Raw genomic sequence first — 17,685 nt, 5'->3', positions numbered from 1 at the left:
CATTCCCTTGCTGAGGCCAGTCTGTCTCAGCTCAGGGCCAAAACCACACCTGCATCTGAAGACGACCACCAAGAGAGGCACCTTCCAACAAGGCAGGGCTGAACTCCTGGCAGCAAGGGGAACCCAACCGCCCAGGAGACACTGGAAGGCCTCAGAGGAGACCTCTCTGCAGACTGTCTCATTTATGGAAAGGGCTGTTTTCCAGGCAGGGATTTCATTACCATTTTCTATGGGCGAATCAGACATTGGGGCAGAGCATTTACATCTGGTTTTTGTGAGCAAGGAAAGGATTCTCGTGTTAATTGTGCTCACAAAGGTGCAGATACAAGAGACCAGTCTGTGCTTACCTAGACCTGAGACAAGTCCTAAGGACAGTCCTCAGGTCAGACACAGAGCTCGTGTGGGTACCAAATCCCAGCCCTTTCCAGGCCTGGTACCACTGGTGAGCTCCCGTGCAAGGAGCCCAGCTCAAGTCCAGGCCTGGGAGAGGCTGAATGCGCTTCCCAATCCAGCTCTCGCCCAACTGCCCCTTCTCCCAGCCAAGCACCAGCACTGAAACATCACCTCAACACTGCACACAGACTTGGGAGAGTTATAAACTTCTCCACAAGTCCCAGGGAACAAAAACCTGGGGAGGGATTACCGCTGCCCTTCATGTTCTTAGAGCTGCTTGGCAGGGAAAGTGTGATCCTCACTCTTGGCTGGATTCTCAAAAGAAATCAGAGTCATTGGCTCTTTTTAAAATGAAAAATATTCTCGTTTTCCTTCTCTTCCTTCATGTTCCCTTCTTTGCTCCCCACCTCCCCCTCTCCCCCCAAGCTGTTGGTTGAGATCTGAAAAGCAGTTCATGAATTGCTCAGGAGCTGGCAGAAATTAATAAAATGAAGCTCATTTATATTGAAATGGACTCATTATCATGCCAGCTGCCAATAATTTCCAAGAGGGGAATCTTGCTGACAAAAAAGGTCCTACAGGCAGGAGGTTCCCCACCTGCACCCACCGCACGGGGAGCAACCCTGCTACATGCACTCCACACACCTCCCAGGAAAAGGAATTGGGACCATCTCTGTCCAGATCCGCCTGCTACTGCCCCAAAAAAACCTGACCAAAAGAAGAACAAAAGAGACACAGCCAAGCATTTTATCAGATTTTCCACCCTGACATGGCTTTTGAGGAGTTTGTAACTCAGTAAAATCTGCTCCAGGGTGACACAAACTTTGGTCACTCCCCTGAGAAACCAACTCCAGCGCAGCCCGTTCCGCATACCGCCTGTGCTCCTCCAGCAAAACCCCTTCTCTCCTGGCAGTCCTTGGTTAGAAAGGGGATGTTTGCACCTGGATCCCGCATGATCCAAATCCTCACGCTGCTGCAGTACATCTGAAGGGCTGGCAGCATCCTCTGCCACAAACAGCTGAGTCCTGGGCGCACACAGCTCCTCCAGAAGATAAGGATTTATCATCACCCATCGACTCTTTGCTGAAAAGTTTTGCTCCCATCAACTTTTACAACTCTGACAGTCTTTCCTAAATTAAACCAATTCATACTTTTCAAGAAGACTATCAGTTTTTCATACTTTGTCTGACATTAATATGCACTGGAACAGTCCTCAGTGTCTTGGTTCATTCCAACAGCCTAGGCTCTGTCACAGCAGAAGTTCTGGAGTTCTGAAGCAGCCTCCAGCAAAGCCTTCCTTCTAGCAAGGCCTTGGAAGGTCCAACAGGGCAAAAAGTGATGTCCATGCTCCCCATTCAGCAGGAAGGGCAGAAGCAAACACGAGCACAGCTCCATCACTTCCTTTCCAGCACAGAGCCCTTTCTGGACATGTCTGCTCCCCTGGATGCTCCCGTGGAGACTGGCTGAGGGGGAAGCTGACCAAGTGACCCACCAGTCTGTTCTCGGGGGAGATGGACAGCTGTAAACATTGACACATGGAACAACTGGTCTAACTAAAAGAAAAAAAATCAAATAAAGATTTTCAAACTTCTACACTCGAGACAAGACACCCCCTGTTAGCGTCGACTGCTCCCGACACACTCAGACACAGCCCTGGTGCGTGCGAGCCAACGCCTGCACACGTCAGTGCAGCTCCCTCCATCCTTTGAAGGTCTGCAAGCAGCACAGCTGTATTTACTGCACAGCCACAAAACAGTGTCTCCACAAACCAGGCCAAGGAGCTCCCACAGGGCTCATTGTGCCGCCAGTCCCGGCCGGGGGAGCGCAGGAAACCTGCACGGATGGATTAAACACAGAGCAAGGAAATAGAACAGATTAAAAGAGCACCTTGTTACTCTTCACATCTGCTACCTGTGATTCCAGGTACAGCAAGAGCTCTGACTTTTACATGCTGGAGCAGTTTGCAATGCCCAGAGTTTGGGAGAAAAATCCAGCACACCTGTTTTCTTTTTGCTCGCAGACACTTGACAAGAACATTAATAGATGAAAAATATGGAAGCTGCAAGCTTTCTAAAGGCCTCCTTTTCAAAGCACCACCCTTCCTTTCCAGTACGAAAAAAATCAGTATGCAAATATATCTCCTTGTCCAGTGAACAGGAAAAGCTGGCGAGAAGGACGACAGCTCTCTTTCAATTCTATTTTTACTTTTTCATTTTGTGAGGCATTATTTTTGTCAGATTTCAAATGCAATCAGTTGGTTGTTAAGTAAATCTTCATCCAGTTTGGAGAAGCCCTGGGCAACTCTACCATCAAGCATCAGGATGTATGTACAGAGACAGGAAGTAGTAGTCATCCCATACAGAAACCATTCAATATTCATCAGCGGCTCTGAGCTGTATTCCCCACCCACGATCCCAGTTCCACGCCACTGTAATCCCAGTGTTCAATCCCATCTCCTGAAATGGAGAATCAGGCCCTTTAGTTGTGACTGGAGGCCACATTTTGCTAGTTAATAGTTAGTTAGCTAATATGAATTGCTGCTGAAATCAGTGCAGCCAATGCCCTGCCCTGAGACCGAGGTAAATGCTCCGCTGTGCTCCACGGTTCCGGTGGCCTGACAGCTCTGGCTCTCCCATCCCATCCCCCTGGGCAGCCCTCTGCAAAACAGAACCCACAGGAGATGGAGCGCAGAATATCCTGAGCTGGAAGGGACCCACGAGGATCAGAGTCCAGCTCTGGCCCTGCACAGACACCCCAACAATCCTCCAGACCCTTCACCATCCTTGTATCCCTCCTTCGGATGCTCTTCAATAGTTTTAGACCCTTCTTAAACTGTGGTGCCCAAACTGCCCCCACACCTCAAGGTAAGGCCGCACCAGCGATGGATCCATGGATGGATGGATGGATGGATGGATGGATGGAGAAGAGACTGCTCTATGCCCAGGTCTTTGTTCAGAAACGCAATTCAGAAAATCTCCAAGCTTCCCCGCTCTTGATCTAGACACTGAGCCCCGAGACCAACTTTAGAGGATGGCAGAAGCTGGTTGACTTTTAAAGCAGTGAAAATAAATGACAAACATGCTCTTTGTGTTTTCTTTCTATGACATTTAAAATGTCACAGAAGCCTTTTGTTTGTGAGAAAAATTAATTTCAAACCAAGCATGGCTTATACTACCTGTTGAGGAGACTGGCTGCTCCTGAAACTGGAGTCTGATGACAATGGCCATCCAGGAAGGTGGGGGATCCATCCATACATCCCCAAGAATGGGCCGGCAGAGCTGGAATTGCAAAACCCCTTTGCAAGCGTCTCGCTAACGCGCAACCTCCGTGTCTGTCACGGCTGGGAGAACAATGCTGGTGATCCTCCAGATGAAGAGGAGGGCAATGAAAAATAAACCCACGTTCCCTTTGAGAAGAACTCCTAAAGGGGAAGGTGTGGGAAGCCCTGCTCCTCCAGCTGGAGCACCACCCCTATGACAATTTCCAAGGGAGGGAAGAATAGGCAAAAAGAGAGGGAGGGAGGGAGGTTTGTCAAGAGACCATAAACCTCCACAGAGCCAACAGTCAGCCATCCCCAAATCCCAGCTACAGGAAACAAAACCAGGAGCACAGCACTGACAAAGCACCGTGGGGCCTTGGCAATAAATTAATGGAAGAGCAGAGCAGGTAGCCCAAGGGAAAGACCCCTCTCCAGGGTTTCTCTATTTATAGAGGGGATGTGAATAATTGACACGGTTGTGGGTTTCTTTGTTTTTCAAACACTTTTACAACTATCTGAGCATGCTTTAACTCTTTCTCCTTCCCTTCCCTTTTATTTTTAATGGTGGGAAAATCCCCCTGTCTACCCTGGGGGGAATCTGCAAGGTTTTACACGTTTCCAGCAAAGGGCAGAGTAGGGGGAGGATTCTAATTTCAGATTATCAGACATAAGCAAATCTATGGGAAGCCGCGAGGGCAACTCCCTGCAGCCTGTGGGGCAGACTAAACCCAGCCACGAGGGAACTGCGGGGAAGAAGGAGCCCACTTGGCCTCCATGGAGGCTACGAGGACTGCATGGACATTTATATGACACTTTAAAAAATGAAAGAATTCCCAAAATGCAGCTGAAATAAAAAATAAAGTGTGACTTGTTTATTTACCTTTAGGTTCTATGTTATTGTTATTACACTTTGCTTGAAAAGGGCTTTCTGCTTGTGCCAAATGAGCAGAGAACTGCTGATACACAGCAAGGGTGGGATGAGCCAAATGCACTAAAAAGACTGAGAAGTAACAAGAAAATATTCAGGCCAGGAGACAGAGCTCCAAATGGATCTGTGGAAGCTCTCACTGTACAGCCAAGGACACAGAAGAACCACCCAGCACCACAGGCTCCAGCAATAAAAACTGAAACCCTTGGCTTGAGTGACCAAGGAGACAGGATGTGAAGGATTAAAATGTTGTGGAAAAAAATTAAGAGCAATAATTGTGGTAGGGGGAATTGGAGAGGAAGTGCTTAGTGTATCTCCTCATTTCAGCACTGAGGTAAGCAATCTGATTTTCAAGCAATGCCAAAGACCTCACACAGATCATTAAGATGGTGCCTGAGATATGAAGTATCTAATTTTAGATACTCTGACTTAAGTACTAGGGAGAGATTCCAGAGGTCTACGGAAAAACCAGTGTGAAACACAACTCAGGCAAAGGCACAGTGAGCAGCGCTCTCCCATCCTGGTCCCTCTCTCTCTCTGAGGGAGCACAAGGAACCTCACTGAGCACCAAAGCTGTGTCAGGTTCCTCAATTACTGCTTTAGAGTCAGGAGAAAGGACAGAAGAATAACTTCCGTGCTGAGGCCACAAGGGAAGCATAATAAGGAAAAGGATTGAAGCAAAGGATGTCCTTTGCAGATGACAGCCTGCCTTGCACAAGTTTTGGCACCAGGGTCTCTCTGTGAGCTTGTGCTTTTACATCAGCAGCGCTCAGGACTCGGCCTTCACTGAAATTGCACTGCGGTGGGATGGAGAGGCCGGCAGCTGCAGCACTGCAGGGCAGGGCTGGATTCCTGCTGCCAGGCTCTTCAGAGCTCCTTCTCTCTGTGAACACAGCACTCCCATCACCTGCAGAAAGACCCTACACAGCCACATCTCCAGTGGGAAAGGGCACTGGGGGACTGAGGAGGAAAGATGCGTTCAACCTGCAGAAAGCATGCAGTGAACACCCTAAACTTCCCAAAACCGGGAGTTTATTGCCTGATGTGTCAGTGACAGCATGGACACAGTTCTCTGGTGGGACAGGGACAAGTGAAGAGCCCAAAGCCAGGACTCCCCACAGGACTCCCACCCTCCGCCTGCTCCAAGCGCTCCTGCCACAGCTGCCGGACATGATGGGAGCAACAAAAAGGAGCCCAGGGTGAAGCCAAACTTCCCCAATCCTGACTGGAAATCCTAACTCCTGTTTAATCAGAGCCTGCGAGGAGGCAGGCGAGCAGATGCCCAAGTGGCTGCTGGGTTCACCTCCTGCTATCAGCCCCAACAGAGCAGCTTTCCCAGCCAGGCGTTGCCATCACACAGCCCAGTTCCTCCAGCAGGGAGAGAAGGAGAAACCACGAATGCAAAGCTTGGCTGGTCTGTACCAGCTTGGCACCGCTGAAGGTAAATTAAGCATTCAGGTTTTATCTTGCACGTCCTGACAGAGCCTGATGGCTTCAGCTTATCTGGGCTGACCGGTTTCAGTCACGACTTGTCCATCACATCTCCTGACACGGCTCTTCCCCGAGGGAGGAACACACAACCCCAGGGCCACATGCCGGGTGTTGCTTCTTTAATTAAGAGGGGACAAAATGCATGAGGGATGGGAATCCTAGGAGAAGACACCGCCGGGGTTCAGGGGGTGAGCCCCCACCCTGGGAAGAGGTGGGCAGGGAGCAGAGCCGGAGAAAGGACGGATCAGCAAACGCTCTGGAGAGGAAAAGCCAGAACTACCAAAAGCCAGGCTGAGGCCACCACTGATACCCATCAGCTCTGAGTGTGGCCTCCAAACAAAATGAAGGCTTTGCCTCCTTTTCCAGGGAGTGCATGGAGGGGGGAGAGACACATGAATCACCACATCTGAGGTTATCGGGAGCAAAATCCAGAGTTTAAAATTTGCCAGTCAGCAGCAGCTTTCAATCTGCATCCCAAAACTATGAGAGAACCACAGGGATATGGGCAAGAATTTTTATATTAAAACCTGCGGATCAGGATCCTGCCTGGGATTGCAGAACAAGTGATCCCAGCAGTGATGTATCCATCTGTCTGTCAAGGGAATGCAAGGCTGGAGAGCACAGCTGGGAGATGGAACAGGGAATGACATGGGAAGAAATGGGAAACTGAATAATTTCTGCCTGCTACTCTTGATCACTCCCTGCAAGAAGATGACCCATTTTCCATAGGAGGAAAGGCAGAAGACACCTTTCCAGGAAACGACTAGCGGAGCTGAAGATGACAAAAACTGGCACAGGAATTACGATCTACATAAGAAACTTTGCACAGAGGTTGTGCTGAGAAGACAATTACCTCACTTGAGCTTTTTCATGTTTCCAATGACAACACATAAAAAGAAATGTGACGGTGATTTGTGCTGAGGACACAAAGCTGGAAGAAGTCACGGTACAGAGCAGACCTTTTGTCTCATACTGATCCCAGAGGACCATGAGTTCCCAGTGTGGGCAGTGATGCCAAGAAAAGCAAAGGTGAATCAAAGGATGGACCAAGCAGGACCTGCCCAGCAGAAGCAGGAGTGACTGATGCTGCAGAAGACACTGACCTCATCTGGAACACCACGTGCAACCCTCACTGTGGCCAAGGTTAGCACAGATCAGACACCTTCAGCAAAAGCAAGGCCAGAGTGAAGCTTCACTCCAAGAGGAGTTCAGAGCAACAAAACTGCTGTCAAACAGAACACAAGCAGAGAGGCAGCCGAGCAGTGCCTCCAGCTGGAGGGTTCAGCCCTGGACTCCTGACCAGCCTTGGTGGGACCCACGGATCACAGCTCCACCAAGGGACAGAGCTCGTCCTTCCCAAACTCAAGCTGTTCCTGAGCAATAGGAAAAACAACAACAAATCCTCCACAGTTTGGCAGCACCACAGTTGGTCCAGGTCCTCCGCTGGCTTTGCAATCTGTGGTCAGTAAGAGGAGAATGTTGCTGGCACACAGGAGCTGCCTGTGAGCAGCACCCAGCAGCAGTGCCAGGTGAGCAGCTGCAGGGCTTGTACCTGTGAGCTCCCAACATCCTGCACAGGACACTGCCAAAAACAGCTTCAGTTGAGTTCTCCCTTGAAAATGACTCAAAAAGTAGTGCCAGAGAAGGAGCAAGGAGAGAGGTTCCAAATCCTGCTCAGCACCAGGCTCTCGCTGCCTTTTCAGGCAGTTACTGCCAGGTATAGTCAGAGAAACAAAACACTGAGCTAAAGTATGAAGAAATGGGACTTTTTTTAGCATTCTAAAGTATGTGTCAGAAATGCAAACTCCTCATAAAACAGCAGCTATGCCTCCTCCAAATGCCAGGCTGGTGAAGTACCAGCCCCAGCATCAAACAAAAACACAGTAAATCTACATGGCACTTTAGTGACTGGACACGGCACTCAGTACTCTGGGCTGGTGAAAAGGTGGGGATGGGGCACAGCGTGGACTCCATGACCTCAGAGGTCTTTTCCAACCTCAGTGATCCTGTGATCGGTACTTTCAGCAGCAGCAAGAGCCATTCCATCATTCCAGTGCTTGACGTTGGCCCAAAAGAGCCCTGGAAGAAAATGACCAGTTTCCTCTTTACATTTAAAGAGCAGTAGATGATTTTAGTGGCTGAGAAAGCCACTGGTATTTTTCATGGCATCATTCCCAGGCCAAATGAAAACAAACCCTGCAGCAGATGCACACACAGTGTATCTGTGGACACACTGCCCAGAGCCACCTTGCCTGTCTTACAAGGGAATTACTCAGCCCACCTGAGCTCACAGCAGCTCCTGAATTCACCCAAATGGCTTCTGTCCCCCAGCAGAGCCACCTCCAAGCTGCAGGCAAGTCCAGCCATTCCCAATAAATTCCCAGCAATGTTTTTGTCTGCATGCCCCCAGCGTGTTACTGGTTAAAGCACTTTTACTCAAAAGGGTGTTAAAAATAACATCAGGAACCAGGAATTTCCTCTTGAGACATGCTTTTCCTCCCTCCTGAGCGAAAGCCACCAGGAGAGGTGAGTCTCCTGTGCCTTCCACTCCACCAGCAGCCACAGCCACATCTCCACACTGATCCTACAGATCCAGGCCAGAAGCAGTAACTTTTTTTCTGCAGCAAGTGGATGCACCCCAGAGACAAAGTAACTGCTGCCATTTTCAAGGGAAGTCCTTTAAAGAGGGGACAAAAGAGAGAAGCAAAGGACACGTTTACAGCAGAGCTACACAAAGACTGAGTGGCTCTGCACCAGCCCTTGCATCTGTTTTTGGAAGGCAATAACCTTTGTGCCAGTTCAGGGGGTTTTACCTTGAAATTTTCAGATCTCTACTACAGAGTCTGCCCTACAGGTGCTCTGGAGACTTCTGGATGTTTTGCCATCAGTCTTGTTCTCAGAAGATCCCCTTATCACACATCATTGATGGGCTGTACATGCTTTCAAGTCACCCATGAGTGATATCAAAATATTTCAAATGCAATTCCCTTCTTTTCTTGTTTTCTTAGTTGTTTTCCACCACTTTTCAGAGCTGACATACCTACATGAAAAGAGGCGGAGGAGGCAAAAAGAAAATGTATTTTGCACTTCATTATTTACAGTTTTCAATCAACTCCTACAAAACCTTTCTCAATATGTTATTCCCTGTACATTAAAGGAGGAAGAACAGCTCTGTGCAGTGCAGGAATCACAGGACACTGAGGCCAGATCTACATGACAAATATTTGCCAGCACAGCTGTATTCACTGCTGTGATGGGACACAACCTCTGACCGTGCCTGCAGAGGCCCCTGCAATATGGTTACAGGAGTAAAATTATGATGTGACTTCTAGTAACACATCTTTTTTTTTCAGTCCCAAAGAAAACCAAGCTCCTAAGAAGCTCCTCCAGCAGCAGCACTGCTTTGCTGGCATGACGCAGCAACACAAACACTCCCAGTTTTTCCGATGGCTTCCCGTCTGCAGGGCTGCACCAGGGATGGGCAGAGCCCTGGGCTCTGTCGGGGAAGCAGAAGTGTCTCCCTCCCTCCCTGCAGAGTGCTGACTGCAGCCTTTCCTTCCAAGGGAGCTGCCAAGCCCCTGCACATGGGGCAGCTTGGAACAAGCCGCCACACGAGCGGCCCAGCGAGCTTCCGCCTGCACAACAGCAGCTCTAAACACCCTGCCCAAGAGCCACACTGCAATCAGGGCAAAATTCACCCAGGGGGCTCTGGATCGGGCCCCCAAAGAAGTGACGAGGTTTGAGGAGTGGCACACGGAACCAAAAAGCTCAGCCTGGCTTCTGACATCTCTGAACTGCAGTGGGAAATCTTGCTCTGCCTCAGGCACGAAAGGGTCACACCGAGAAGGAAAAGGCCAAAGGGAGCAAAGAACAGAGGGGAAAAATCTCAGAGAAACAAGATGCTATTTCTCTGGCTTTTCCACACACCATTTCCTCAGGGGTTGTTTTCAGCACCTTTTCCTTGACTCGCAGCCCCCTCACCAGCTGGGCCAGCTCCACTCGCCCCTCTCAGGGGCTGCTCCCGGCTGCAGCGAAGGCTCCTTCTCCTCTTCCCCCTCCTTCCCTTCTCCCTGCTCTGTCCCAGGAAACCCAGCAGTGCCAGTGAGGAGGAGGAGAAGGAGGAGGAGAAGGAGGAGGAGGAAGAAGCAAAGGCAGTTCTCTGACATCTCCCAGCACCACCTCAGGTCACAGTCCCTGTCTCACTTTCCCATTAAAATAAAAAAGTGCCCTTCAAAAGAAACTCACAATAAGTCCTGAAAACACCCTTGGTAACAACTTCAGTATAATTTTTTAAAATACCTGAAATTCTCCCAGCCAAGCACCCAAAAAGCAGCCAAATACTCCCTCTGCAACAAGTGTTCATTGCTCTGAACTTCAGGGAGCCAAAGGAAGGCAGCACAGGCTGGAGAAATCCATCCCTCCTGGTGCCATCTGTAAGGCTGCAATTAGCTACCAGTATTTCTGCAACCCTATATAGTGTAGCAAACAGAAAATCCATTAACTGGGACATTTTTGTGGGATTTCTGTCGGTTTCCTTGTTCCAGAGGCTTATATTTATAAAAGATACAAAAACCTGACGGCTTCCTTTGTTCAGTGTTTCACAAAGATCCAACCAACTTTCAGGGTTCAATTCAGCTTTAATTATTAGATTAATAATTATGTAAACAGGCAGTAAATTCCTTTTAAAGACAATAAAAACATTTGCAGAGTAAGTTAATGTTCAGAAGCAGAGCGATGCTCCTCCAAGCATCGCCCGAAATCCCACTGCACCAATTAATATCGGGATATTGTTTAGCCTGACCATTTACCAGCACAGCAGGTCACGAGGGAGGAGTAATTTAAACCAGCCGTGGAATGGCTTTGAAATGAGACAAATAAACTGCTACAGTGATGGCTGGAAATGTGGCTTGAGGCCCATTTCCACCACCCCCACTCCCCGTGAGCTCTGCTTTACCTGAGGAGCTGGAATGACCTCACTGGGCAGCAGGACAGGGGGAAAAGGGGGCTCTTGGCACAGACCTCATTCCCTGGATGGGGTGGTAGGGTGAGAAAAGAGGTCAACAGCAAGCACCCTGGTGAGGAGGGCCACAGGGATGTGGGTACCATGCCTTGAGTGCCACAGGGGAAGAGGAGAGCCCCTCGACCACCTCACCCCTCTCCATCTCCCACCAGCCCCCAGGGGACAGGGCTGTGAGCACAAGGAACCAGGCACTGAGGTTTGGCACGTCCTCCCTACGCCCAGCTGTGGGAAAGGAGGGAAGCACTCCATTATCACTCCTCACACAGGTTTTAACATGCCTCAACTTATTCTCTGCCTCTTAAAAAACCCAAACAAGCCATGAAAAGGAATGTATAATCACCTGGCAGGGCACCTCTCTGCTCCAGCTTGCAGGCTCTGCCCCACCATGTTCTTTTCCCAGCCCAACATGACTTGTGAAACATTTTACACAATGGGCACCTCGAACTTTTCAAGGGAAACAACTTCCAGCCCCATTGGCAGAACAGGCTGAGGGGCTCCTGACAAGGAAACATGCCCCACTGGGATGTGGACATGGAGGTGAAATGAAGAAGAACAACGGTTTGTTTACGCAGGAGATGCGGCAAACGCTGGCCAAGTGGCATCCGAGTGCATCCCAGGCTCTGGGGGAACCCTTTCAGCACCACAAAACCCCACCTGGGCGGCTGTGCCCGACACTGCAGCATGGGAATGCAGATGCCAGCAGGGAAAAGCCTTCCCAGGAGCAGCTCAGCTGTGGGCAGGCAGGAAGCTGTGCCAGCACTGCTGACTCCAACAGCCGCGTCCCGTGGAGCCGCTCGCAAAAACCGGAGCTTCATTTGAGGCACGAAACACTGAGAAAATCCCAACCCGGGAGGCAGCCAACAAGATCTGGAATATCAGAATCCCAGATTCGTGGAATGGTTTGGGTTGGAAGGGACCTTAAAGCTTATCCAGTGCCAGCCCCTAATAGGAACAAGGACACCTCCCACTGTCCCAGGTGGTTCCAAGCCCCGTCCAGCCTGGCCTTAGACACTGCCAGGGATGCAGGGGCAGCCACAGGGAGGGGAAAAGGATTGTAGTTAATCCTCCCAACAAACAGAAAGGCTGGGAGAACGCTGGGAAGGTTCAGTGTGAGGATGTGTCCCTGCTCCCAGGGCTCAGCAGGGTTAATAACCTGCTCTTCTCACAGCCCCACATGTAAATACACAATTTCGGGGCACAGGGCCGCCGCTGTGAGTTGAAGCTCAATAGTTCCATTTTAGTTTTCCTCCTTAAGGCCTGACTTCCAACTGCGTTCTGAAAAGGAAACAAGTCCTGGACTTGTTTGAACAAGTGGGTAACACCTGCTCCAGGCTTTTGGCTTTACTGCATTGTCTGGGGTTTGGGGTTTGTTCTTTAAAGCCCAACCTAACAGGCTTAGGGGAAAAAAAGAAAGGCCCATAACCAGTTTCAAGAGTAAGAGAGAAAAAGACTTCATTCATTCACTCCTTTGTTTTCAGAAAACCTACCCTGACATTTCTTTGCCAATACATCAGGAAAACTGCAGCAAATGCAAACACAGGCAGGATGGTGCTTCAAAGGGAGAAGGTACAGCCCTGCTTTGGCTCCAGTTTCTCCTGACCCAGCCTCTATTCTGGGATATTTCTGTATCAGTGAGCTCGTTTTACTGGAACTCTTAACAAGCAGGGAAGACACGGCAGCATCCCGCCTGCCAAGTGCTATTTGTTTATGCAAGATTTCCAGAATCCATCTTCTTTTCTTCCCCAGAAACATGCTGTACACTCAGAAGGAAGACATTGAAGTGTCATCATGTGAGAGCTGGGCAGAGCTGAGCCGTGCTGGAGCGGGAACCGGCTTCAGCAGACTCCGGAGACACTTCCATCCCAACACTCACGTGACTGGAATTCTGCACGGTCCCGCTGGGCCGGGCCCAGCTCACGGCTTCCGACACCACCCTGACAGGCAGCTTTGCTAAACTAACCAGGAGTAAGAAACCCTGCAGAATTCCAGGGAGAATCAGCCCATGACTCCCACTTGGAGCAGGGACGGACGTGAAGCAAGAGCTGTTAGTTCGCCTGTCGCCGGTGGGGCTGCCCCGGCCCGCGCTGTTCCAGGCAGCTTCCAGATGAAGATTAATGGAGACAGGAGCACAGCTCCCCTGCAAGCCCAGCCCGCCAGCCAGTGACTTCAGCCCAAATTGAACTAGGAATTGGGAATCCCACAGGAACGCTGCTTGGAGGTTTTCTCCGCTTAAACATGACCCATCCTCATGAAACAAAAATCTGTCGGGGGTGATTTTGCCCAATTAATCCAGTACGGAGTTTGGCGGGAATATTCCAGAGAATGCCACATGCTGTGAGCAGATAAGTAACATGTCCCACTGTAGATGTTTCCTAACAGCCTGTATTTAAGGCAAGCAATAAATAACAGCACTGAACATGGTTCTTAACACCAACATAAAATTAAAAAAACCAAATGTTGTTAATTTTGTTGATGCCTTTGCTGTGCCAGTTGTAACAGGTTGATAAATTCCTACAGAAAGGATATCATTCATAAGGAACTCGCCTGCCTCTGCTGGGACAATTTTTAGGGATGTACTCAGCAAAAGATGATGCACAACAGGTTATGTGCACCACAATGGGTTGGAATTTGCACACAGAGAAGAATAAATCAGAATAAAACCCATTTACTATCACAACAGTTAACTATAAACTTTAATTTAGCTGGGAGACCAAATATTGACATCCTGCACTGGATTGACCATGAAGTTTTGACTGATGGCACACAAAGCTAACCTGATGCTTAAACAACAACAATTACTAAGTTGGCAGCTACACCAGCTTTAAATATCAAAATTCTACCAATATTTTCCCAATCCATTCAGGTGAAAAAACATCAACGCAAGAGCCATCCACCTTTTTCAAGATTACAGTGCCTTTCATGCAAGAAACCAGAAGCAATGCCACCTCCGAAGTCAGTAAAGAAAATTAGAACTAGAAGAGTAATAAATTCCATTTTTAATTTGGGAAAATGCCAGAAATAATTAAAAACTAATAATGCTTATGGAAGCCCAGCTGAAATATTTGCTGATTTAAAATTTAAATGGTCCTGCGTTGGACTAACAAAGAGTTATATTTAGAGTATTTCCAAGGTTCTCTTACTGAGAACAGCACAGCCCTACGTGCATCCGCCTCCCTGGTGCCAGAGGGAGCCACAGAACACGGTTATCTGCACGGGGCTGTGAGAAGCTGAGGCACAAATTGTCATTTAGTCAAAACCCCCACTCAATTTCTGTAAGAAACCCCGATAACCCAGCCCAGGCACATGGTTTGAAAGCCTCCCGCTCTCAGGGATCAAGCTCCTCACGTACATTTACACGTAATCCTCTGAGCACTATTACAGTGTCACAATGGAAATTAAATAACAGCTTTCAAGTGCAGCTATTGAGATAATCACACTCAGCCCGGGAAAGAATCGGCAAGCCCCAGCGCTCCCATCCACGGCTCCCAGTGAAACAGCTCATGCCAACAGGGGGCATTTCGGATCCCACTCTGCTGCTGAATAAACCCGGGCTTACACAAAGCTGTCCCGGGGGAAGCCCATTTTCTGTCCCTGCTCTGATGGAACAACCTGCACTACTCACACGGGGAGGGCTCCTGCCCCCGGTGTTCTCTCTATGCTCGGTGCCGCTGCTCATTTTCATGTATTCAACCCAGCTGTCAGAGAACACTCGGCTCAGAGGTGGGGGAATGTTTATCAGAGAAGGGCAGGGGTATTTAATGCTGAGGGCCCCTTTTTTTCCCCTTGAGTTTTTAAATTCTAGAGGATTCTATTCAGTTGCAAGCCAAGAATTTCAGCACGCAGCACCCCTGCTGCCCGACAGCTTCAGTGGGTTATTCAGTGGTGAAGCTTAAACAAAAGCTGTGTCTGAGAGAGAAGGTGCTAGATTAGAGCTCCACTCTTCAACTTAATTCCAGGGATTCACAGGCAAGTACCTGAAATCTCCCTGAGACTCAAATCCCCTTTTACAAATGGAGAAATTCCTCTCCTGTCTCACTGAAATAAAGCCAGAGTAAATCACAGAATCACTGAATGGTTTTGGCCGGAAGGGACCTTCCAGATCATCCCTTCATCCAGGTAAGGTGCCCGTGCAGGGGACGTGGTGGTGACAAAGATCTCCTCAGACAGCAGGGGCTGTGCTCAGCATGGTGCAACTTCATCACAGTACCACAAAACTCAAACTCACTTTGCTCCACACAAAAGAGCTCTAAAATCAAGTGAAAGGAGTCACATTCACCTCCAGAATTTGGCTGCTACACAGACTTGTGGGACCCACTCAATTACTTTGGGATAATATTGCCATAAATTGTAGGTCAGGCATAGAGGAATATGAATCCCTGGCCTCTGCCATTCCTCTACTAGGTTCAAAAGAGAGGCTGGACAAAGATAATCCCCTTATTGCTCTGTCAATTTTACTAGCAGAGACTCTAAATGTGAAATTTGGTCCAGCTTGAGCAATAAAAAATGATTTTCATTTCCAGGCTCCCAAGAGCTGCGGCCAAGAGCCTCACCGAACTCCAGGAGCCTGAGAGCTCCGGGCTTTTGAAAGCCCTGCGAGCGGGGAGCTGAGAAGGAGGTTGGAGAGGCTTCCACACGAATGGATTACAGTTCTGAGACCTCAGGAGAATTCCGCTCCAAACCTCACGGCGACACGTTGTGGTGCCGTCTGCTGCGAGCGGGGTTGTGAAAAGCAGGAGCTGCCAGGGAGGCGTGAAGTCTGTCCCTTCTGTGCCCAGCTCTGAGCAACGTGGGGACGTGACTCACATCTCACTGCGCACCGAGCCAGGCAAGACATTTCTTTGCCATTTAGACAATGAATCAGGAGCTCTGCGAGGAATACAACCCCTACGAGGCCTTATCTTCCTGTATTCAAAAACAGACTTTATTTTTAAGACGAATCTGATAAAAGGGTAATTCTATATACCTGCTGAAAATGTGCTGATTCTTGATTCCTTCTCAGCAGTAGGACATGCTGCCAAACCCTCGAACCACAGATCCACAGAACATCCTGAATTGGACGGGACCCATGAGGATCGAGTCCAACCCCCTGACCCTGCACCAGACACCCCAACAATCCCATCACATTCCTCAGAAACACCTGGCCCCTCCTGGATGTGTTTTACTTTTTCCATGAGTAATAGAGGCCCAAAGCAGGTTACAGAAAAGTCAGTGGAAGCGACAGGTAGGCAGAGGTTTTGAAAAACTGCTGCTGCTGCCTTAAGTGACTCGTTTTGGGGTTCAATGAGCAAAAAGTGCATTAAAATTTCAAAGGATTCCTGTACAGAAATAGCTCTGCACAGCTGGAGTGGCTTCAAGTGAGATGCACACTCTGATGAGCAGGTTCAAGATTGCTCTGAAAGAGCTAAATATCTGCAATCTTGTCTGAATGCCAGGTGAGCTGTGCTCCTCCTAAACCCGCTGAGGGAACAGGCGCTGGGCAGCCACTTGAAACGCAGGATGATCAAACCTTGGGATAAGCACGGCACAGCTCAAGCAGGTTCTGGGGACCAGCAGGACAAGCCCCTCAACCCGGGAAACCCTGGAGCTTGGACTAGGAGCCCATCTCATCCTGCAAGAGAGGACGTGGTCACGGGGACGGCAGGTCTATGTCCTAGAAGTGAGGCCAGCTGGACCCCAAATTAACTCCAAAGGCAATCACTCAGACTTCTTGTTCCCCTTGTACACAATAGTTATTGGAAAAATGCACTGGAAACGTGCAGACTTCAGGGAAGGCTCAGGCTGGACAGCAAGAGGAATTTGTCCATAGAAAGAGCGGCTCAAGGATTGGAACTGCCCAGGGAGGTTTGGAGTCCCCATTCCTGGAGGTGTCCAAGGAAGGCCTGGAGGTGGCACTCAGTGCTCCGGGCTGGGGACAAGGTGGGATCGGGCACAGCTTGGCCTCGATGGTCTCTTGAGTTCTTTTCCAGCCTCAGCGATCCTGTGATTCCGTGATTCTGAGCCTGGGGAAAGGTCCCATGGGATAACGTGGCAGCTCCTGGCACCACCCAGGCTGGCGTGCCACAGGAGCAGGGAGCCAGCTTCACTCCCAGCCAAAAGCACCCACAGGAAAAGCCTGGAATCCCAAACTGCTCATGCTGTCCCCACAGCTGTGCACATTTTGGTCTACAAGGGGTTATTTCTTCTCTTAATATATTGATTTGCAATCTTGCCTGCCTGAACACCTCCTGTCCAGGAGCTGTGGGTCTTACTGGGATCCTTCAAAGACTTCAGCCTTTTTTGCCCTGCACGTTTGTCCTCATCACCCACAAACATTTGCTGGAGCACTTCACTGTTTCCCTTCACAGGACACATTTCCCCAACGTTCTGCATTGCTGAATTGTGCAGAACCAGCAAACTCCACTGCCACACCTCTTACAGGTTTGCAAGTCCTTTCATCTGTGCTTTACACACTCAAGGCCTGTGGTGTCTGGAAGTGTCTTCCTTGTGGGACACCATGCACCCCAACCACCTCGGGAGCTGTTCAGGGGCCCTGCTGGACTGATCCTGCAGTTGTATCCCAGTGCTCCGGCGTGGGCTGAAACCAGAGCTCCACAG

The sequence above is a fragment of the Coloeus monedula genome (assembly GCF_965178545.1).
Source record: "Coloeus monedula genome assembly, chromosome: 3".
Classification (NCBI taxonomy): domain Eukaryota; kingdom Metazoa; phylum Chordata; class Aves; order Passeriformes; family Corvidae; genus Coloeus; species Coloeus monedula.
Note: the sequence above shows the minus strand (reverse complement) of the source record.